The sequence below is a fragment of the Rhinolophus sinicus genome, chromosome 2 (assembly GCF_057876585.1).
Source record: "Rhinolophus sinicus isolate RSI-liver-muscle chromosome 2, RSI-T2T, whole genome shotgun sequence".
Classification (NCBI taxonomy): Eukaryota; Metazoa; Chordata; class Mammalia; order Chiroptera; family Rhinolophidae; genus Rhinolophus; species Rhinolophus sinicus.
Window position 1 is genome coordinate 117,563,582 of NC_142502.1, and position 23,501 is coordinate 117,587,082.

The following is a 23,501-nucleotide window of genomic DNA, read 5'->3' on the forward strand; positions in this document are numbered from 1 at the left end:
TCTGTAGAAAGATTTTAAGGATATGCATCCATAAAATAAGAAATAGGAACTGAATGCCATGAAAGCAGAACAGATTGTATATTTGTTAAAAGGGTGGGGAGATAAGGATAAGGAAGTCCCTTTGACTATAGAACAGAAAAACAAGGAAATGCAAAAGAGAAAAGATTTGAAACTCAAGAGGATCAATTCTGAAGGCTATCCAACTAATAAGAGTTTCAGAAAGACAGCACAAAGAACATGTAAGGATAATATTTGTCAAACACATTTAAAAATCTTTCCAAGTTGAAAAGAGATATATCTTTAAGACCATAGGAACATGTGACAGGTAACTGGATCACAGCCTTAGGGCTAAGGCTATTAGAAAGCAATGTCATATATTGTTCCTTCATATCTCAGTGAAATAGAAAATATCTAGGTGTAAACATTATCTGGATAACTTCAAAGTTAACCAGAACAAAGAGCTAAGGAGTAAAACATTAGCCAAAATCAAAATTCCAGAAAATTAGGACGTTCTCAAACACAAAACACCCCACAATGTTGGTGGTATGTCAAAGGGACGCAGGAACTAACTGAAAGAGCTGCTAATGGCCAAAGTTGAAATAATTTGAGCAAGACAATTAAGTAGCATTGGATTATAACTCAAAGTATAAAATAAATATTCTTGGGTCCATATTAATATAAATGATTGGATAAATAAATGGGAGCAAAGAGACAAATATCCTATGCAGAGTATTTCAAATAATTTATGTAGACACTTCTCCTTCAAGGAGAAAGAGCTGAACTCCCCGCCTTTAGTGTGGTCTGTACGTAGTGACTTCCTTCCAAAGATTATAGTATTAGTATGAAACGGGGAAAAAGAGTAACTTCACAGTGGAGAAATCTGACGGCCATTACTTTGGTTAATACCAAGGTTAAGATCAACAGTGATAAATCAGGCAGACAGCAGCATGTGTGAGAAAAGCACTGTTCCTTTATTGTCTTACTCCCAAATCCATCACCCCACTCGAACCATTGGAAAAACATTTGTGTCTTGACTTTTTGGATAACATTAAGTGTAATATCAGTTTCTTATTCTTATCAATTTAATATCTGATACGTCCTCTATCTGAGGACAAAAACCAAAACCAAACAAACAAAACCCAAAAATACATTAGATAGAGCCCTACTGAGGGACATTCTACAAAATACCTGACTGGCACTCCTCAAAAAACTGTCAAGTCATCATAAAACAAGGCAAATTCTGAGAAACTGTCACAGGCAGAAGGACTTTAAGTAGACTAAATGTAATGTGGTCTTCTGGATGGGGTTCTTGAACAGAAAAAAAGCACATTAAGTAAACACTAAGGAATTTTGAATGAAGTTTGGATTTTAATTAATAATAATGTATCAATATTGGGTCATTAATTGTGCCAAATGGACCACGATAACATATGATGTTAATAATACAGGAAATTGTTGGGGGCATATGGGAAATCTCTATAGCATCTTTGTACTATTTATGTAAATCTGAAACTACTTTAAAATAAAAGAAGTTCATTTTAAAAAATCCAAATTCCATATCCTTCTCTGAAGTGGGTGAGGTGCCACATGGTTTGCTGAGGCATGTCCTCTGAACTCGCCTCGATTTGGGGCGGATCCTGCTCCCTGATGTTCTGTCTCCCACACATGTCAGCAGGAAGTTCAAGGGCACTAGGAGTAGGCACATTTCTGTATATTTATTACTGTTCCTAGATCCTGAGGCCTTTCCTGAAATCCCCAGAGAGGTAATTATTTATTCCTAACCTGCCACTGGCCGGCCAGACCTCCCACATCCTTTAACTGTAATCACTGAGTTCCCGGCCTCTGCTCTGACCTCCTTCCTGCCTCTCGCAATTTGATTTATTTCTAAAGAAGAATCAAAGTATGTTAGACTATATAGTCATTTTTTTTGAGTTATATATAAAATGAAACTGAGATGCAGAGAGAAATGGAGGGCTCATTGTTAGTCTTGACCTCGTGGACAAATTGATCCCTGCAGACCAGGATATCAAGATTGATTTTGGCCCGTTCTTGACCAACTGGGCAATCCTAACAGCAGATCTGTTTTAAATTTCATGTTTTATGTATACACAAAAAACCACGTGTGTGTGTGTGTGTGTGTGTGTGTGTGTGCATGTGTGTATACAAGTGAAGTTTTAGTCTGAAATCAATTTAGATCTTGCTCTCTTCTTTTACCACAAAGTATTTTCTCTGAAGATATCAATAGGGAAACCTTGATAAGGAGTAGAGGAACAACTATTGGCTAAAAAGACACACTTCTAGTTTGTTGAATGTTCTAACCTATTTTTTCAAATCTTTTGGAGTGAATGTAAGATAAAATATTCACCCGGTTTCTTACTCCTTGGCCACTAAAGCTCCTACAAAAAAAGAAAAAAAAGATAGCCTGTGTTTGATTCATTAGTTAATGCAGCGTAGTGTAAAAAATAGAATTGATTTTAACTTTTAAGCCTTGGTCTATATTTGTCTTTAAAAACAGAGGTCACATTTTTCTTCATGGAAATGAACTTGAGAATATTATGTGTTTGAATGAATCATTGACCATGTTAAGTTATCCTCATTTGGTTGATATGAGAAAATTTGTGGAAGCAATCTCCAAGAAAGCAATCTAAATTTAGAGTTGTGCTTTGGGTAACATGTTGTAGGCTCTCAAAATAATACATTTACTCTAGAGCTTCTGCAAATTATCCCTTGGCATTCCTAACAACAACAATTTCAAAAATGGGGACATTTTTGAAAATATACTACTGGTACAGAAGCATGGAATTTTGCCCCTTCATATATTTGAAAATATCCATACTGGCAATATGTAATTTTTTCCTTTCCAAAAATCATTTTAGACCTTTTAGACAGAAAAAAGATGAAATCAAATTATCACCTATCTGAAACAATCCACCAAATCTCAGGATGGGTTTCAGAAGTGGAAAAAAATATTTGGGATTTGAACACAAAAAACTAGGGTATATTTTAAAAATGCCATTTCTCAAGGCTTTTCAGTACTCAAAGGCAATCATGTCTGATGTTTACCCTAACTTCCGTCAAAGCAATAAAATGGGTATGATCACTCAATTTTTCAAGGAAAAAGACAGTTGGATTTCCCAACTCTCTTACCCCTTTGGATTTTCAGCATTGAGGTCATTTTGAAAATTGTAAGTATTTCCTAGAATTGACCATGTTACAGCAGATCCAGATCTTTTTAATGGAACCACAGATAAAATTCTATACAGGGATGAGAATGAACAAACTGTCATTACGAGCAACAGTATAGATGGATCTCACAAACATAATGTTGAGTTAAATGAGCCGGACAGAATACACTGTGTGATTCCATTCAGATATAGCTCAGAAAACAGGCAGAACTAATCTTTGTGGTCAGGGTATGGTTACTGTGTTTGTGGGATAGTGACTGGGAGGAGCAGGAAGGTGACTTTGTGGTCCTTATAGTATTCTGTTTCTTGATCCAGGTGCTGGTTACACAGGTGTGTTATTTCGGTGAAAATTAATTGAGCTGATTACTCTTACGACATGGGTGCTTCTCTCTCTCTAAGATGCTTCAATAAAGTTGATGTAAGGCCATCAGTCTGACTGTCTTTGTCTTAGGACAGATGATTTTAGCCTAAGGTTCCTAGTAAAGCCAATCCACATTCAATTAAAAAAAATCAAATTATAATTATAAACACACTAAAGTGTTTGCCTGGATTTCAGGATTATTCCTTCAGGCATTACTAGGGTCTTTGCTAGGCAGTGGTCTGAGGAAGCACTTGTTCCAAATTCCAGCAGTTCTAAGCACCTCACCGCATTTTTTCTAATGTTGGGTGTCAAAAGCATTTTAGGTGTATTGAAATCAAGAGTATTTTGCATAAAACTCAGAGCATTGAATCTTGATAGCCTAGAAATGCTACTGTAGTATGAGCATTATTCATTCCTATTTCAAGTAAAATGAGATTACTTTGTAGCTACAGTATTTTCTTAAGAGAATGAGTCAAATGAATACAGCGAGTGAAGGCCAAACGCATTTTACTGTGTTTTTGCGGTGCTGATTTCTTAGTCCCTATCCAACTCCTGGCATTAAAGTCATCTCAGAAAGAAGTTACTGTTATCTAGTAGGCACTACACTTTTTCATTAATGCAATCCAATCTTCCTTAAAACAAATAAACAGAGCTGCACAAAGAATGAAAGTTTTGACTTGGCTTCCTAGTGAATAAAAATGGTATTAGTGGAAATGGTTATTTAGAACTAAAAATAGTTCAGGTTGTCTATCATTTTAATTTTAAAAGAAAGGCATTGAAAATTGATCTTGGAACATAGCATTTAGTATCATTACACAGTGTGCATATTTTAGCAGGTTTGAAAATACTCAGTGGATATCCTGGAAGCTCTTATCTCAGTAGAGCACAGCACATTAAAAAATCTGTCCATCATTTGGTTGTTGCTATAGCAACAGCCTAGTTTCAGCTGGAGAGAACAGGATCACTTGTGCTGGCTCACACGGAACTCTAAACTTGCTTTCCACCATTGTCCACCTATAAACCGCCATTTCATATGTGGGGGTGGGGGGAGCAGGGGAGGCGGAGGGAATAGCATCACACCAGGAAATACGGTTTTGGTCGTCGTGAATGGAAGACAGTCCATTTAGCTGCCTTTGTTTATTTGCTTGTAACTAATGTAATGATGCCTTACCAGGTAGATGCCTTGCAGTTACTTCTAATGCTTTGGTTTTTGATCAAGATTCTTGGTTTTTGATCAAGCAATTTTACATAATTTATATGTAATTTACACTCTTTCTCTGCTGTTGGAATTCTTGTTACCATCTTATGACTGTGACTGTCATTGGCCATTTCTGCCTGTAGGGGGCGTTGATGGTACCAATGGAAATTACTGCTAATGCTCTCTAGGTAGGAATGGTGGATAGTGGTTTCGGCCAGAAGATTGCTCTGAGTGATTAAGAAGAGGCCCTCTGTGGCTTGTCTGATGATACCTGCCCACCGTCCTACAGTATTTCAACATGTAGATTTAATTCTGACTCGGCACACTAGAAGTATGGTTATCTAGTGTCCTGTATATAAATTCTGGGTCACATACTTTAAACCCACAAGACATTATAATTTTCTCTTTAGATATACATAACTTCTTGCTTTTAAATGTATTAATTTAAAAATACAGAGGGTGCCCAAAAAAACCATATACACATTTAAGAAAGGAAAAAAAAAACTATTAAAATTACACTGATGGTAACCACTTTGAGCATCTCTTGCAACTGCAGAAGTTAAACGTGACTTGTATTCATCTTTTGTTATCGGTATATATTATTACAATTTTAATAGTTTTTTCCCTTCTCAAAATGTGTATACATTTTTTTGGCACCCTCTGTATTTATTAAAAAGCAAAACAATAGCAATGAATCTTTTGTGTGATGAATCCATGGGTTGTGATATTTCTCTTTTCTCCTTTTCAAATTTAAACAACCGTGACATATTAATTTTTTAATAATTGCATCTTATTATTTAAATTACCCTAATTTTTAACTTTTCATCTTGAAAAAATTTAATATGCACAAAAAGTTGCCAAATAGAACAAAGAATTCCTGGTCTTTCATCAAACATCATCTAATGTTAATATTTTATATAACCATAGTACAATTATTAAAAACTCATATTTTAGTGGGAATTTTACAGTAAAGAGGAGCTTTCCCTTCTACCTACATATCTATCTATCTATCTATTAATCTAACTCATGATCTATTATCTATCTTTATATCACTGTGGACTCATGGGTTTGTTTCATTCTGTGGAATGCAATCCATTTCCATAATTATCTTCTTGCTCAAAGTGTCCCAAATTTGGCTATTGGGAGCCCTTTCAAGATACTTCGTGTGTCCTTTTGCCATGGCAGCATCATTTTTTGAGCACCACCTTACTCTTTGGTACCTTAGGGGTACTTCTTGCTTGTCAGAGAAAGCAACATAGAAAAAGAAGCTTTTTATCTGAGCCTTGGAAAGGTCTAGGATTAGGACCAGCAAAAATGGAAGAGGGCCATGGGCAAGGTGCTACTTCCCTATGTAATGCTCATGGAATTAAGAACAAAAACAATTATATGCAAAGTAAAAATGTAAAAAATAAAATAAAAAAAGATGTTCAAAGTTCATCTTGACTTTAACCTGCCTCAGTACTGGAATTCAATCACCACTTCTGAAAAATTCCTGATTTCTCTTATTTATTGCAGAATAGTATTTGGAAAACAAAATCAAAGTGTTGGTTTATTTTTTTTAATCTCAAATAAAATTTTATTAGTTCACCATTTTTCTTGTTGTTAATAAAACTTATACTTTAGAACCAGAATTTTATTTACAAACTGCATTTTCAACACAAAGTATCATTTAAAAAAATGTTTACTGTTTTCTTTCTAATTATAAAAGTGATATATGTGCACTGTGAAAAATGTTTTAAGTGGAGAAAGGTACAAATCAGGAAGTAAAACAACTCATTTCCAAGTGCTAATCACAGTTAACATTTAAAAAAATGTATATTTTTTGCTTTGGATTTTTACACATTAAAATAAATAAGAAACCAAACTGTACATAATGCTACCATCTACTTTTAAAAATTTAACAGTATGTTTTGAACATATACCATGTTATTAAAAATGCTCCTAAAACACTCTTTTAATGAATGTATAATATTGCTTTATAGTGGCTCTATTTCTTGAAAATTCATGATGTTTTTGAGTTTTTAATCTTATGTGTAATCTGACAAGAAATATCCTTATATATAAATCCTTGAGCTCATCCCAGTCTATTGCAGATCACATTTTAAAATAAAAACATATTCTTTCCTGCTTGCTACACCCTCCCCCATCTCTCCCCCCAGCGCCTCACTGGCTGCATCGCGTTTGCTCCAGTCTCCTGCTAAGTTGCTGTCTCCTTCCAGCCGCCATCATGATCATCTACTGGGACCTCATCAGCCATGATGAGATGTTCTCTTACATCTACAAGATCCGGGAGATGGCGGATGGGCTCTGCCTTGAGGTGGAGGGGAAGATGGTCAGTAAAACAGAGGGTGACGCTGATGACTCGCTCATTGGTGGAAATGCCTCCACTGAAGGCCCGGAAGGCGAAGGTACCAAAAGCACATTAATCACTGGTATTGATATTGTCATGGACCATCATTTGCAGGAAACCAGCTTCACCAAAGAATCCTACAAGAAATGCATCAAGAATTACATGAAATCAATCAAGGGAAACTTGAAGAACAGAGACCAACAAGAGTAAAACTTTTTATGACAGGGGCTGCAAAACAAATCAAGCACATCCCTGCTCATTTCATAAACTACCAGTTCTTCTTTGGTGAAAACATGAATCCAGATGGCACGGTTGCTCTGCTGAACTACCGTGAGGATGGTGTGACTCTATATAAGATTTTCTTTGAGAATGGTTTAGAAATGGAAAAGTGTTAACAAGGTTGGCTGTTTTAATCCATCACCTGTCATCATAACTGGCTGCTGCTTTTGATCCACACACCAGGACTAGGACAAATGGGACTGATATTACGTTACCTTAAGCTCTTCCTTTATTTTGACCTTGATTGATTTGGAGCTGAAGCATTTTTTTTTTTTTTTTTTTAAAGAAAAACATGTCATGTAGGTTGTCAGAAATAAAATGCATTGAAACTCAAAAAAATTTTTTTTCTTATTTTTCCATAAATTGGTTTATAAGTACCATCTTTTAATAACCTTTACGTGAGTGATGGGAGCTTTTCAGAATGTTGTACATATAGGTTACTGCTTCTCAGTCATCTGTAAAACTCAGAACTTTAGTCTCTAGCTTGTGCTTACCAGGATAATATAAATATGGCTTTACTAAACAATACTAAAACAATGGTTTTAGATAGATAAGACGGCAATCCAACTTTGGTCAGTACCATAAATATTTATATCCATTATGATAAGAATTTCACAGTGTCATAAAATAAGCTGATGGCATTGTAGAACTTATTCTCTATTGTTGGTACATTTCTGAGTAGTCAGAAATTTATTTGTAATCATTTAAATATGTCTGAAATGGAAATTCGATAGCTAGGAGTGAACTTCAAGAGATATAAAAAAAGGTGGGGTTGATGATACCCATGCTGGAAACCAAGTTTTATACAATTTAGTGTTTAAAGGACTGTTAGGAATTTTTAGTGCAATAGGAATTTTAAAGAGAGTGGTGTGTAGATTGTATATTCCTGGATGGCTTCCTAGAGACAGTTGGACATATACCATTCCTGAAAGACAGCTCAACTTTCCCAGGGGAATTCTTATGTCATCACTGTGAGAGTTTATCAGGTGAAAAAGAGTCAAGGAGAAGATTTCATGAACAGGGAAGAGCAGAAATTTCTTAAGTGATGACCCTGGTAAGAATAATCTCCTGTGCGTTATTCTCCAAACAATCTTACTTAGACCTGAAGAGCTTTCTCCAAAGATGGGTAAGCCACAATCAAATGACAAATCTTGAGCTTAAGGCAAAGTTTTATCTTCTTCTCTAACAATGGAAAATCAATAAGGCCTGGATTATTAAGAGACTAGCTATCACATATTGTCATGAAACTTTGCAATGTGATTGATTTTGTAGACACTGTCAATAGTATATCGCAGTCAGTTTGTATGATGAGCTAATACTTACTTTGTCCCCTTTTTATTTCTGAAAATACATTTTATTGGGAGGAAAACACCTAAAATATTTTTTAATGACATTGTTAATGTTCTATGGAAATTGACACATGAAATTGCTAATCGCTTGTGAAACTTAATGATCATGCACCTAAATATATTTACAGGCCATTGCTCTTCCAAATATTGCTGAGGCAAAAATAGATGCAAACTGAGGGATGGCAGTCGTACTTCACAGTGGAGTGCTCTCACTCTCCCCCGCCCCTCACAGAATGGATCTTAGCGTTATCTTTTTGCAGCCGTGTGGTAAAGTGGATGAAGATACTATCTTCTCCCACACTTCTCACAAGGGTAGCTCACTTGGCAGGGAGAGGCACAAAGAGCTAAAAATGCCACTTCTTTCTGGGAGCTTGGAATTCTTTTCCATGGTCTCCAAGGTGGGGTGACTTCTGAAGTTCATGAAACCCCTGAAAGTGGTTGAAAATTTTGAAAAGTCCTATGTATATGGTGGTGCGGAAGGAAAAGAGTGAGAATTGTAATGTGTGTGACTCCGAAAAGGTGGAGAATCACAGTTTCTACCAACATGATCATGAGGAGAAGATTTGAAGTATGGGGTTATGACTATATTTTTTACCTACAGTGAAAATATTTTCTGAACCATAAATAGAAGCATCGGCAGACATATGGCCTAACAAAAGTACAGTGTTCTGCTCTATTTGTTTTAATTGAGGTTCTCTGACAAAACCTTGGACAGATGGTGGGTGTGAGGTTTCTAACAGACCCCCTTCTCTTCTCAAGTCTCAGTCTCTGATCCCCTCAAAGCCCTGGCACCAGCTCCTGAGTTTACACAGTCAGAATAGAGACAAAATCATGGTTTTTGTCTCCCAGGCCCTTATAGTCCAAGGTAGAAACAGCCACATGAGCTCATCATCTCAATAAATGGTTTGTGTGGGGGGCAAATTCACAAAAGCCAAAAAACCTGTTAAAAGGCATTTCCTCCTTTATAAGTTATGCCAGCTTTCATTTATATTTTTCCAATTTACGCATGACTAATGAGAATCAGACTTCATACTGAAAGCATTTAGAATTTTTCTTTCTAGTATTTCTACTGATACAACCCATTTTGAGATTATAAGTCACAGAAATAAGTGATTTGAAAGGGTCTGTTTTACACAGCAGACGTTCAGTGGACACTAGGGTTGTCAGTGCAGTAGGCAGTCTGCCTAGTGATAGGCTGTGCCCATATCATATGACAGGATGTGGGGCTCAGGGGGAAATTCTGGGCAGCCTTGTAGTTGAGTCCTGATGGGAACTCAATGTCCAATAAACGAAACGTGATGGCTTGATGAATAGGTACACCACACAGATTTCAGAGGATGAAACTTCTAGAACACTGAGGGGTCCATTTGAATCAGCTCAGAGACTGGCAGTGCTCTTTGCAGGCTGAAGCCTCCAGCCCCCATGGCTGGGAGAGCAGAGCTGGCCAGAGATGACAAGTGCTAATTACTGCTACAGCATGTTGTTTGTCATTCTGAACCGAAACAAAAGAAGACTAGATTACACACCCTGAAACCTTCTCTTTGTCTGTAATTAGGTCTTCATAAGAGGAGTTATATCAGAGCCAGAAAATCAATCACTGAGCCTTTCATGCTGGCTCTTTTGTAGAAGTCCAGGGAGGGCAACTTCACAGATGATGTATATATGAGAACAAAGAGCACTCCGGTGGAAAGAGAAAGATACATCAGGGGACACTGGGTTTGTGCACAATGGCTTTAAAAAAGATAGCATGTCATTTGACTCCATAAATGTTCCTTTCCAGGTGTTTATATAACTGGTTTGGAGTTAAGCTTCTGTCATGACCCTTGGTGTCATACACTGGAACCAGAGCTTTTCGGCTTGGATGGAGGTCCCAGTCCTGTGACAATCAGATGCCGCAGTGGGTGCTGTGGTGTGCCACCCAAGAGACCTCGAATGTTGACCACTGGCAGCTCCCAGGTCAGTCCTTCTCTACCAGGTTTCTGGTCAGTGGTCTAAGGTTTTAGAAGATCAGATGCCACACTGGGCAATTGACTGGTCACTGGTAAGTAGCAGAGTGGGGATTCAAGCTCAGGCCCCCATTCAGGTCTCAAGAGGCTTCAGCAGACATGGAAGGATGAAAAGACAGGAGGAAAAACTGCCAAATGATGACTGAGCACCTACTGTGAGCGGGGCACCATCTGTAAATGGGCATACATGGAGTGGGGGCAGAACAGACCCAGGCCTGCCTGGGAGCTCACACACTAGAGGACAGACAGGAAGGGAAGACGGCAAAGCAGGGCAATGCTGAGGAGAATGAAAGAAGGAAGGAGGTATGGAGTCCAGTGGTGGAGTGTGATTTACATTTAAATGGGACACCAGAGGATGGCTCCCTGAGGGGGCCACTTTGAGCCAAGACCTGAAGAAAATGAGTCACCTTCTGTACTGAGGTGAGAGCAAGCTGGAAGGCCCTAGGGTGGGACAGCCTTGCAGACCTGAGAAAGAGCGGGGACACCAGGGTGGCCGTCCTGGGGCCAGCAAGTGGGAGAGTGACAGGAGAAGAGGTCAGAACAGATGTTTATAGAGCCTTTCCGGTCACAGTGAAGACTTCAGCCTTTACTCTGAGTGAGAGGGGCAGTCACTACGGGTTTGTGCAGAAGGGCGCCATGGTCTGATGCATATTTTAAGGAAATTACTGGAGAATAAACTGCAGAGTGGGATGGAAGAAAGGAGCCCTGTGGTGTGAGGAGGCTACTGCAGCGATCCCAAGGCAGTGACCATAAAGGTCTGGTGCTGGGAGGTGGAGGCGAGGGTGGGGAAATGCGGACAAAGGTCTTTCCACTTCCATGAGAGGGTTCTATGGGCTGACTGTGGGAATGCCCTGCTGTTGCACTGGTGGACAAGCAGAGGATTAAGCAGATTTTCTTATTAGGTAGCCAATGTTTCTCCAAACTGAGTCCTGTCTCGGGTTGGCTTTCCCAGAGGCAGACCTTAGGAAGGGTTCATGTGAAGGTGATGTATTGGGAAGTGTTCCTAGAAAACCCCTGTGGTAGAGGAGCAGGGAGGTGTGCGGTGACCAACTCACTCAGTGTGCCCGTGACCAAGAAGTTTCCAAATGTGGAACTTCCAGTGTTAAAATTGGGACAGTCCCAGGCAGACCCGGGGAGTTGGTAACCCTCGCTGAGAGGGGAAGCGAAGGAGACCAATCAGAATGTGCCACGAGCAGGGCTCCACAGGCGGTGGCTTTGGCTCAAGTCCTGGGGATGATTTAGACAACTGCACCACTCACTTGCGGATGAAGGGCTAATCCCCAGTTTCCCAGTGCTTCTGACTCCCTTCCACAGGTAACGTGGGGCAGATAGACCACAGAGAGTCCACGAGGGGCAGGGGCTGGCAGTTTGGAGGGAAAGACACAGGAGCTTATGTACACAAAATGCTAAAGGAATGGAGGAGATAGAGCAGAGCCCAGGCAGGCTCTGCTACAACTCTTCAATAACTCTTCACCTTAGTAACGCTAGGATGAAAACACACACTGCCTCAGGATTTTTCTTAAACTCTAAGAAATTCTCTGACTGCTGAGAAATTGAATAATTCTTTATTTTGTTGCTGTTTTTTTCCCCTCTGCTAACTGCTTGATATAACTGCCTCAAACTCCTTAATTAAAGAGGTAAGTGTTCCCATATCATCCTGCAGTGAAATGTCTCCTGGATGGAGATTCTGCTGGAGGAGGCAGAGATAGGAGCTTGGCAGGATTCTGTCACTGTACACACTGAATCACAAATGACAGGAGCTTCTGTTAACTTTGAGTGGAAGCACAGTTGGCACAATGTCATCGTTATGACTTTTCTTGCAACACTGTCAAGAATACTACTAGTCACAATATTGCCATGGGGATATGAAAGACGGTTTGGGGAATATAATCAATAATGTTGCAAAGATGTTGTAGGGTGTCAGATGGGCACTTGTCTTATTAGGGAGACCACTTCATGAACAGTGTAGATGCCTGACCACTGCACTGCACACCTGAAGCTGAGGTTGAATAATAATGAATGTCAACTATAAATTACTATATATATAGTCACGGGATATGGAGTAAAGCATAGGGAATAGAGTCAGTGGAACTGTAACAGCTATATACCATGTCAGAGGGGTAGTAGATTGGGGGAGAGAGTTATGAATGTCTAACTATTACATTGTTTTGTACACCTGAAACTAATAAAAAAAAGAATACTACTAGTATTTCAGCTGTTATGGTAATTTATCATCAGGTAACCAGTTTTATGCATAATGTGCCAAAACTTGTTTGATGCCCCTAGGAACAGTGAAATGATGTGTGGAAGGTAGATTAATTAATGCAATTTGCTAGCATCACAGTAATTTACAAATAAATTGTACCTTTCTTTCTAAAGAAAATGATCAGCTATCCTCTTCAAGAAGTGTGATTTTCTTCCTTAATCAATAAAGGGCCATTGTATGATTTAGATTAGAAAGAAATAGAATATGAGGATTCTTATAGCCATTGTATGCTTTCCCAAATCAAGACATTTGCAGGGGGAAAAAAAAAAAGGAAGAATAAAAATATTTGGTACATTTAAGTGTAGGGTAATTTTGGGATTATTTCCAGAAGAAATGAAGGCACAGAACAATTACCTGATACCTATATTTCTTTTCCCTGAGCTAGTAAGACCCATATGTATTTTTTTCTCTAAAGACAGATTTCACTGAAGTAAGTTACAATTCCTTGTCATTGACTTAAAAATACCATGAAGATGCCATGATAAACTTTGTGTTAACTACCCTTTTTGACTAAGGCTGGCAGAATGTTCAGAAATTTGAGTTTTCTGGTTTGATCTCTAAATTGGCAGTTGTCTTTATTCCATTTCATGCTGTCAAAATACGGATGCAACATCTACAAGCCCATTTCCTATGAAGGGATGGGGGTAGGGGGGAGTGGCCAGAAAAAGAGGATAAGGCATCTGAACAAAATTCTCATGAAAATAACATGTAATATTGGCAATTTATTCATACATCTATTAATTCAATAAAAATTATTGAATTTCTACTGTATGCCAGACTGTGCTGAGCACAGCAATGGCAAGGATGAGTGAGAGACACGCACTACTTACAGTTTTATGGAAAAGATAAATGGACAAGTACAATCCACTGTATGCTAAGGAATTTTAACTGTATCCAGAGGGCAACAAGGAGCCTGTGAAATCTTAGGGAGTCTGGAAAAGTTTCCTGGAGGAAGTGCCTCCCTAGTCGAGTTTTGGAGAAGGGAGAGGGAGAGTCTTCAGGAGGAAGCAGCATGTGGAAAGGCCTAGGGGCAGGAGGCATTGGCAGACGTGACACTAGCCCTGTAGAGACGTTCTCATGTGATATGGTTTGGGTTGCTGGTTGGCAGGCTTAGCCTATTGGTTGACACAGGTTATTATAAAAGAGGACACATGCACATGTCCTTGTAAGTGTATTTACGTTAGTCCAGTTTTTTTTTAATAAAGGACCAATATCTTTTCCTGATTATATATTGTTTCACTTTTTTTTTTTTCATAAGTGACCCCCTTAATGCATCTTCTGAATTCTTGTTTTTCTTTCTTTCAAGTGGCATGAGAGATTGAAGTCACTTGGAAACAATTTTTGTTGAGAACATTTCTAGAGATTTATATCCCTCTCAATCTTTCATTATGGTTTTACCCAAATTAGAGAATAATTATTTTTATGAACTCACCTTTATCAAGTCATTCCAAAGCATTCAATTTCATTTTCCTAGAAACAATTCTTTTTTTGCCTTTATAGTTCACAGATTTATATAGTTTTAATTAAATTATATTATAATAATAATAAGTGTTAGCATAAACAATTCTGGGAAGAGCTGTCAGCTGATAAACACTAATACATTGGTGGGTCTGCGTGTTAGTAGCTTGCCTGAAGCAAACAGCCAGCCTGTTTTATAAAGGGGAGAGAGTGTCACTCGCTAATCCAAGTCAATAAGCTAAATGAAGGAATTCAGGGACTTCAGAGTGTAATTCAAAATTACAGAAGTATAAGATTCAATGATTATATAAATTGATTTTAAAGAACTAGATAGCAAGCATATGAATGACCTTGTCTGCATAGATGTTTGAACTGTCCTGCCAGTCATTGAGAAATGTCTTCGATTGCCCATGAAGGAGAGTAAAAGGAGACATGCATGGAGGAGGTTTCCTGGCAACTGTGTTTGCAGATAGACACTTGTAGGGAAGTGAAGGGAGAAATTAAACTGTAACAAAAAAGGTACAGCTGACTCAGAGGAGCTCTGAACCTGGGATGGCCCTCCTGGCTGTTCTGTCTTAAAGCAAAAGAGTCCTGCCTTTATCCTAAACTCCCATCTCTTCTACCTACAGGTCACTGGATGCAGGCTGCCCTCAAGTACGGGAAGTCATCTTGTGTGGTATAATAAATATATCTGGTGTTTCATCCCAGTTCCTGGCACAGAGCTTCCAACTCTTTGGATTTCCTAAATGATTGGACTGTCTTTGTTATGCAGGTTAGGCCCGTGGATAGTTTCAGGTTGGGAACTGGTCACCTGAAAGACCAACCAAGTAATGAGAGGGTTGGAATGTTGGGGAGGAAGAGGGACTGGAGATTTGAGTTTAATCACGTGAGCAATGATTTAATCAAGTATGCCCCCCCAAACCTCTGGACACTGAGGCTGAGTGGAGCTTCCTGGTTGATGTACACGTTAATATTCTGGGAGGGCTGCGCATTCCCTGAGAAGAGGGCATGGAAGATGTATGTACCCCTCCTGCACCTGATCTTACCCTGGATGCCTCTTCACTCGGCTGTTTCTGGTCTGTACCCTTTATGATAAAACTTCGTTTGTGTAGCAGTTTCAGTAAGTTCTGTGAGTTGCTCTAGTGAATTATTGAAACTGAAGAGGGTATGGGAGCCCCTGAATTCATAGCCAGTTGGTCAAAAGTGCAGGTATCCCTGAGACTTCGAGGTGGGAGGCAGCATTAACTTGTACTAGCAAAGATGCCAAATGTAGAGCTGGCTGCAATTGGGATTACTTCTTGTCTGAGATTGTGGTTAGTCCACTGTCATTCTCTAATAGCTCTCTGGATTGTTAGGGGCTAAATTGGTGATTTAATGTGGTAATGTTGGGGACCAACATTGCTATGTTCTGTATGGTTTTAATATAAACTGGGGTAATACTAGTAATATTCTTTTAATACAGAATAGGGTAGTGTTAGTATAGGGTAATCTGAAATTCTCCCAGGGTGCAAAGATATTTTTGATTTACTATATTGACAGGTGGGCATTTTTTTTTTGGGGGGGGCAAGGGTTGTTCAGAGACTTCCGTTTGGCTTCCTCTACTCTGATACTAGGTTGGTGCAAAGGTAATTGCAGATTAAAAGGTTAAAATTAATTGCAAAAACTGCAATTATTTTTGCACCAACCTAATAGCTCTTATATCACATGTCAAGGGTCAATATGTGGATCCTGCCAACTTTCACAGATGTCCTTTCTGATTCTCATTTGGGTGGCAGGGGAAATGACACTGGGTGGGTCATGGGCTTAGTGGATCTACTGTAAGCTAGACCTGAGCCAGGACTCCAATTATTACCTGGTTTTCATATAGCTCTGCTCTGACAGGGAGGCCATAATGATATCTGGTACTTTATCAACTCAGACACTGTGTACTACCGTCATTGAAATATTTAGAAACGTTACTTTTCCTAGTGTATTACTATTCGAGTAAATGGCCATATGTCCTGGAGATATCATTAGTGAAGATACTTGTCATAGTATAGCAGAGTTCTTCTGCCCAGAGACCTGGCCTCTCCTTCAATCTGTGGAATCTGGGTCTGAACACTTACGTCCAGAAACTGGAAAAGTGATTGTGGCATTTTATTAGGGCAGTTATTCTCAGTTCTCTGATCATCCATCCTTGTTTTATCTTGATTGCAAGACTGAACATGACCTTTGTTGTCTATCCATCTCTTTTATTTGCATGTATGACACTTTCTATTATCCCCATCCCCATAGCTTTTCGGTTGCCACAATGACCTTGCATATATTATGAACACTGTCCCCTCTTGCTTCTGATGTTTAAGTACAGCACCCAACCACTATTATTTTGGGATTTTATCATACTTATTGCTATCAAGGAACCAAGCCATGTGTCATCATCTCTTCCTTTCAACCCTGGCCTATAGAACACAATCATCCCTCAGATTCTCAGTGACACAACTGCCCCTCTAACCAGTGTATTTTTATTGCTTTGGTAAATGGAATCTTCCATGCTTCCAATAGAACACAGTCAGCGAGTTGGTTTTCTGGCCTCATGTAGCACATTTCCTTTAGCATGTCTATTTCTCTGAGGCTTTCATCTCCTATTCCATTGTCTGCCGTAGTCCTTCTGGCATGTTGACTTTATAGACATGGACCATTGCTATCTCCAATGTTCCAAGAACCATCTAAGCATGGCATTAACACTGTCTTCCAGGATCTTTGCCATGATATTCAATCCTGTATCATGGGAGGGTACTTCCATATAAATAAACTTTTATACAACCTTTCTGACTCCCATAATTCAGACCTCCAAAATATAGTCCCATATGTCAATTTCTGCTGGTTCATGTTGGCTTAGTCCTATGGCTTCTTTGGAGGGATAGTACTTTCCTCTCTTACTAAGTCTACTACCTTCCTGACAAGTATATGTTGTGACTTAACCTGAGTATTTGATTTGTGTCTAGGAGAGGATTTGGGGGTAGGTCCGAAAGAAGGTATGTGTTATCTTCCAATGCAGAGGCCTGTTCATCATCTTCAAGCAAGAGAGGAGAATCCTAGCCTTTAACAAGAAAGAGTAGGCAAGTCTAGCAGGCCCAGAGATTTCAAAGGGATACAGCATTCAAAATTTTCAAGTGCATGAGCCCAGATAATCCCATCATGTGTCTCAGGGCCCCACTCTTTTCCCAGGACTTTGACCTTCGGTGTAGAAGACTTTCTGGTACTGAGGCTTCACACTCTCACGAAGCTCCACTACTCCCATAAGCATATCCTGGATTTGACCCTGAGCCTTTTCTGTCCTTCAGCTGTGGAAGATGAGAGTTGCTCTGTATCATGCCAAAGAATCCCTCTGACTCTTAGATTTACCCAGATTACTCACTGTCAGCTTTTTATTGTTTTCTTCAGCATATTAATTGCACTCCAAAATGGCTACCTGATTCCATGGTCCTTCATTTCTACTTTCCTGAAATTTATCAACATTGAGATATTTCCTACTCCAGTACATTCCTTCCCATTGATATCCATTTCAGTTCATTACTGGTGAAAAATAATTTCATTGCTACAGGGTACCGAGGGCCATTCTTACTCACTTACCACCAGTGATGGGATTTTCATAGCCAGCTGACCAGTGTTAATCTCCTTCCAAAACTCCATTTTACAGCTAGCTTCCTCACATCACTCCTGGCACCAAGTCTTAGATTAGGTCCTAAGGTGCAGACACTGATATATACAGATGGTGCCAAAAAAATGTATACACATTTTAAGAAAGGAGAAAACTGTATTAAAATTGTAAGACTCAATATATACCTATAATAAAAGATGAATACAAGTCACGTTTGACTTCTGCAATTACAAGCAGTGATCAAAGTGATTACATCAGTGTCCAGACACTTCAGATTGCGGCGAACTGCAGCTTCAGCATAGAACACATCTCTTAAAATGTGTATACATTTTTTTTGGCACCTCTGGTATATACAATGAATATATATATATATATATATATATATATATATATATAATTATTTTTTAAAGTAATTTTTAGGAAGTGTTCTCAAGATCTGCATCTTATGATGCAGGAAATGATGGAAGTAGAAATGAGCAGAGGGAAGAAGTGAACTAAAAACTAAAAACCCCACAGTAAGCTCTAGATGTGGGACAACACTTCAGATTTGTCCTGATTAGAGGCAACATGGTCAGTCCTTTATATTGCTACATTGACTAGTCATTAGATGTGGGCATTTCCTGGAGGGTATGACCTTGGATGAAGCAGCTGCCTTAGGCCAAGGACAACTACTGGAGGGTCACCCCACTGAGAGTCATTAACCCCAACATTCCTGGCAACTGGGGGAATGAGTGCTCAGTTCTGAAGGCAGATCTAGGTAGCACACCACAGCATCCACTAAAGGAATTTCACACTGGGGAATTAACGTGATCAAATTCTTTCTTTGCAATAACCATACTGTCAGAAGTGAGAAGAAAGGACTGAAAGAGCTCATGAAAATTTGTTATGCCATACTAATACATACATTTGTATTTGTGTTTGTATTGTATTTGTGTTTATTCTATTTCTATTTTTATTTTTATTTCTATTATTTCTATTTGAGCGACAGCATATTTCTACCATGGAGAGACTCCAAAGTAGGAATTGCAAGACACATATAATAAAATATAGTTTATAAATAACAGTAATTCAGCGAGATTATTTCTATTTCTAGCCCTTATAAATCTTAATATGATTCCATTACTAGTCAATTTTCCATTCACTAAAAGTGCTTTCATCTCAGTGCCACACTATGCAGTTGAAGCAAAGTGGCAAGTGCATTCTTACTTAGTGATAACAGGTTAAACGAATTAAGATTCTTATGTAAGTTTCAAGAGCATCAGGATATGGGTAAAGGAGCAATGGATGCAATAGAAATGAGAAATAGACCTAAAGCTAATGAATAAAAGAGGGTAATGGACTTTGTGAGCACTTACTCACTATTCAATCTATAGCCCTGGTGGCAAATAAAGGAAGAGGAGAAGGAGAAGAGAAATAGAAAGGAGAACACAGTGTTAAAACAATTCTATTGTTTTTGCTTTATAGGATTACTATATAAATATGATCTTTATAGAAAGCTTAGGAAATATGAAAGTTAAAAAATAAAACAAATCTTTAATCCTATAACCAGGAGTTAATGATTACTAAGATGTCCATTATTTCTTTTATGAAAATATTTTAAAGAAAATTAGTTATGCTATGTATTATATTCAAGGATTATTTCACTTAATAGCATATCATACAAATTTTTTCATCAAAACAAATTACTTGAAAATCTTACTCTTAGTTTTGTGCAGCACTCCATCATATGAATACATCATATCATCTTTTTTTGGACACTGAGGCTGCTTCACAATTTTTTTCCTATTTTAATCAATATTGGGAAGGATAGTGTTTTATAGAAAAAGTTCAGTGTCACGCTGAATATTTTCTGAAGAAAATTTTCTAAAATCAGGGAAACTGGGTTAAATTACATAACTTTTTTTTTTTTAAGGCCCCTGATTAAATCACAAAATTGTTTCCAGAAATGTGGTTCCATTTTTCATTCCCCTCAGCATGCATGTGTGTGTTAATCTAACCACATTCTTTTCAGAATGGAGTATCATTTTAACTTTCTGCCGGTATGATAGGAGTAAATGTGATTTTGCTGTGGCCATTTTGTTTCACATTCTTTTAATTACTAGTGCTGACTTTTAGCTGTTTGAGTCAGTTTATAAATGGTCTTTCCAGAGGGCAGATTGGTGCCCACATAACCCCTCACCCAGTCATGAATTTCTGATGAGCATTCATTTACCCAGCAGTAGATGTTTTAAGAGAGTATGCCATTCTGAGATGACAGAACATTAAATACTACACTTCCCAGGGAGCTATGTGTTTATGCATTTGGAACTACACTATTATGGAGTTAATTGTGTCCTCACCCCACCCCTCAACAATTTCATATGTTGAAGTCTTAATATCCATACCTCAGAGTGTAATCTCATCTGGAGACAGGATCTTTACTGAGTTAATGGAGTTAAAGTAAGTCCATTAATCCATCAAGAAAGACAACCCACTGAGTGGGAGAAAATACTTGCAAATCATGTATCTGATAAGGGGTTAATATCCAAAGTGTGTAAAGAATTCATGCAACTCAATAGCAAACAAACAAACAAACAAACAAACAAATAAAAATTTGATTCAAAAATCGGCAGAGGATTTGAATAGATAATTTTACAAAGAAGACATACAGATAACCAACAGGTACATGAAAAGGTGGTCAACATAACTAATCATCAGGGAAATGCAAATCAAAACTACGAGATACCACTTCATGTTAGTTAGAATGTCTGTCATCAAAAAGAAGAAATAGCAAGTGTTGGCAAGAATGTGAAGAAAAGGGGACCCTCATACACTCTTAATGGGAATGTAAATTGGTGTAGCCACTATGAAAAACAGTATGTTGGTTCCTCAAAAATATTAAAAATAAAATTGCCATGTGATCAAGCTATTCCACTTCTGGGTATTTATCGAAAGAAAATGAAAAGTCTAACTCAAAAAGATATCTGCACCCCCATGTTCACTTTAGCATTATTTAAAATAGCCAAGATATGAAAACAACCTAAGTGTCCATCAGTGGATGGTGGATAAAGAAAATGTGATATACATATACATGCAATGGAAAATTATTCAGCCATAAGAAAGAAGGAATTCCTGCCGTTTGTGACCACATGGATTGACCTTGAAGGTATTATGCTAAGACAGAGAAAGACAAATATTATATGGTCTCACTTATATGTGAAATCTTAAACAAAAACAAAAACAAAAAACGAACTCATAGATACAGAGAAAAAACAGCGATATGGGGGGTGGGAAAAATGGGTGAAGGGCATCAAAAGGTACAAACTTACAGTGATAAAATAAATTAGCCTTGGAGATGTAATGTACAGTATGGGGACTATAGTTAATCATACTGCATTGTGTATTTGCAAGTTGCTAAAACAGTAAATCTTAAAAATTCTCATTATAAGAAAAAAAGAATGGTAACAATGTATGGTGTTGTATGTTAACCAGACTTATTGTGCTGGTCATTTTGCAATGCATAGAAATATCAAACCATTATATTGAACACCTGACACTAATATGTTATATGTCAATTATGTCTCTATTAAAAAACTAGTCCATTAGGGTGGGCCCTAACCTAATATGACAACAGTATTTATATAAAGAGGAAATGTGTTCATGGAGACATGTATGGGGGAAGACAATGTGACGAGACCTGAGGAGAAGAAGGTCATCCGTGCCAAGGAGATCCTTGCCTTACAGCCCTTGGAAGGAACCAACACTGCTGATCACTTGATCTTGGACTTCCAGCCTCCAGATTTATGAGATAGTAATTTTCTGTTGCTTAAGCCACCCAGTCTGTGGTCCTTTGTTATATCAGCCTAGCTGACTAATACATATACATTTCAGAATGTGATGTGCCCCATCCATCTTTCTCTCTATCCTGCACAATTGTTTCCTGAGAGGGGGAAGGAGAGCACTTCCAAGGAGCCTGTCCAGGCCTATTCCCTGCCACATCAGGAACCGGCTGATGATGTGCTCTGCAACCCAGTGCCCTCTACCACGCTGTGGGCCCCAGTCAATGTTGGGCTGCTCAGAGCCTGCCTCCTGGAAGTGCACAAACAGGCCTTAGGGTCATAGTCTGCAAGCTCTTCGGCTGGGAGGTCAGGGAATCAACAGGCCTCAGCGGTCATTACAGTCCATGCACAGGGAGCCTGGTGGAAGACAGGGAAAGGCAGAGAAAAGCAGAGTCAGGACAGTGTGGCTTCCGAGGTGTGGACGCGAAAGTTCGTTTTGGAGCTTTTCCATTCAGTTTTTACACCTGAGAGGCTGTTCTTCCTTCCACTGGGTTCTATGGCCTCCATCTATTACTCCTTTACTTCAGCGAGCTTAAGTGGACTTCTTTGTCTTGTAACTAAATGATCTAGACTAAGCTTCAGGTTCTGAATCTCTGAGGAATGGCTCTATATGTCAGTGGGGGTGGGTGGATGGTGGCGCGGGCTGGGGTGGAGTAGGACAAAGACGGCTCCAGCATCACAGGATGGACAGGCCACACATTTGGGCTCTACGTCCAGTGACATTAGTGAATCTGGGAATTTCCCCAGGTTTTTCTCCTGGATCTTGGAGAGTAGTACAAGTTTTATGCCTTTTCTGTGTATTCTTCAGTATTGTAGTGGAGAGAAGTGTGAGGCTGCAGCAGCGACGGCTTCTCAGAAGCCATTTTAAACCAGATGCCACAGGCTCAGTCTTGAAACAAAAAAGTCTTTTAACTAAAACCACACAATTACCTTTCCTCTTTTATTTTGCATTGATTAACGATAATTTGAAAAACCTCCCTCTTCTCTCATAAGTCTCCATTTAAAAAATATTGTGAATGGCTAAAATAATAGCCCTAATCATATAATAGCATCTTAACCACATAAAAGTGTGTCAAAGATTAGTATATAAAGACTGTTCAAATGCATATGTGTATAGCTATAATTACACATCTACTCTGGCTTCATTAGAACAAATTCCTTCCTCTTTTTTATCCCTTAATCTGTCGGTCTCCAAAAATGATTAAAATATAAGACAAAGTCCTTGTCCTCATGAGTCATAACTTTGTTGGAATTTTTTTAGGGGAATGGGGAGTGGAGAAAGACAGGCAAACAAATAATTATGATGCAGTGTTTTATGTTATAATAAAATATATATACGAATACACTTAGAGCCTAGAAGTGGTTCTGCCTCTGATTGGGGTTGCTGGGAAGGCTTCCAGAGGAAATGACCTTTAGGCTGTGCCTTGAAGGAGGAGAAGAAAATTTTCAGTTGTTTTACATTAGGGCCTGATGGCAAGGTCATGGAGTCTGACCTGGGCATTGTGAAGAGAGGCTGCAATTCTGGAGTGACTTGGTGACAGCAGATATGCATGGATATAGGGGGTGAATTTGAAAGCTCCTTCCAGATCTA

General features: G+C 38.7%; 2 pseudogenes; both read left to right on the forward strand.

The window, feature by feature from the left end:
• The first annotated feature begins 1,021 nt into the window (after window positions 1-1,021).
• LOC141572014 (U2 spliceosomal RNA) lies at window positions 1,022-1,130 on the forward strand (annotated as a pseudogene).
• A 5,268-nt stretch (window positions 1,131-6,398) lies between these two features.
• On the forward strand, window positions 6,399-7,553 carry LOC109458233 (translationally-controlled tumor protein-like; annotated as a pseudogene).
• The last annotated feature ends 15,948 nt before the right edge of the window (window positions 7,554-23,501 follow it).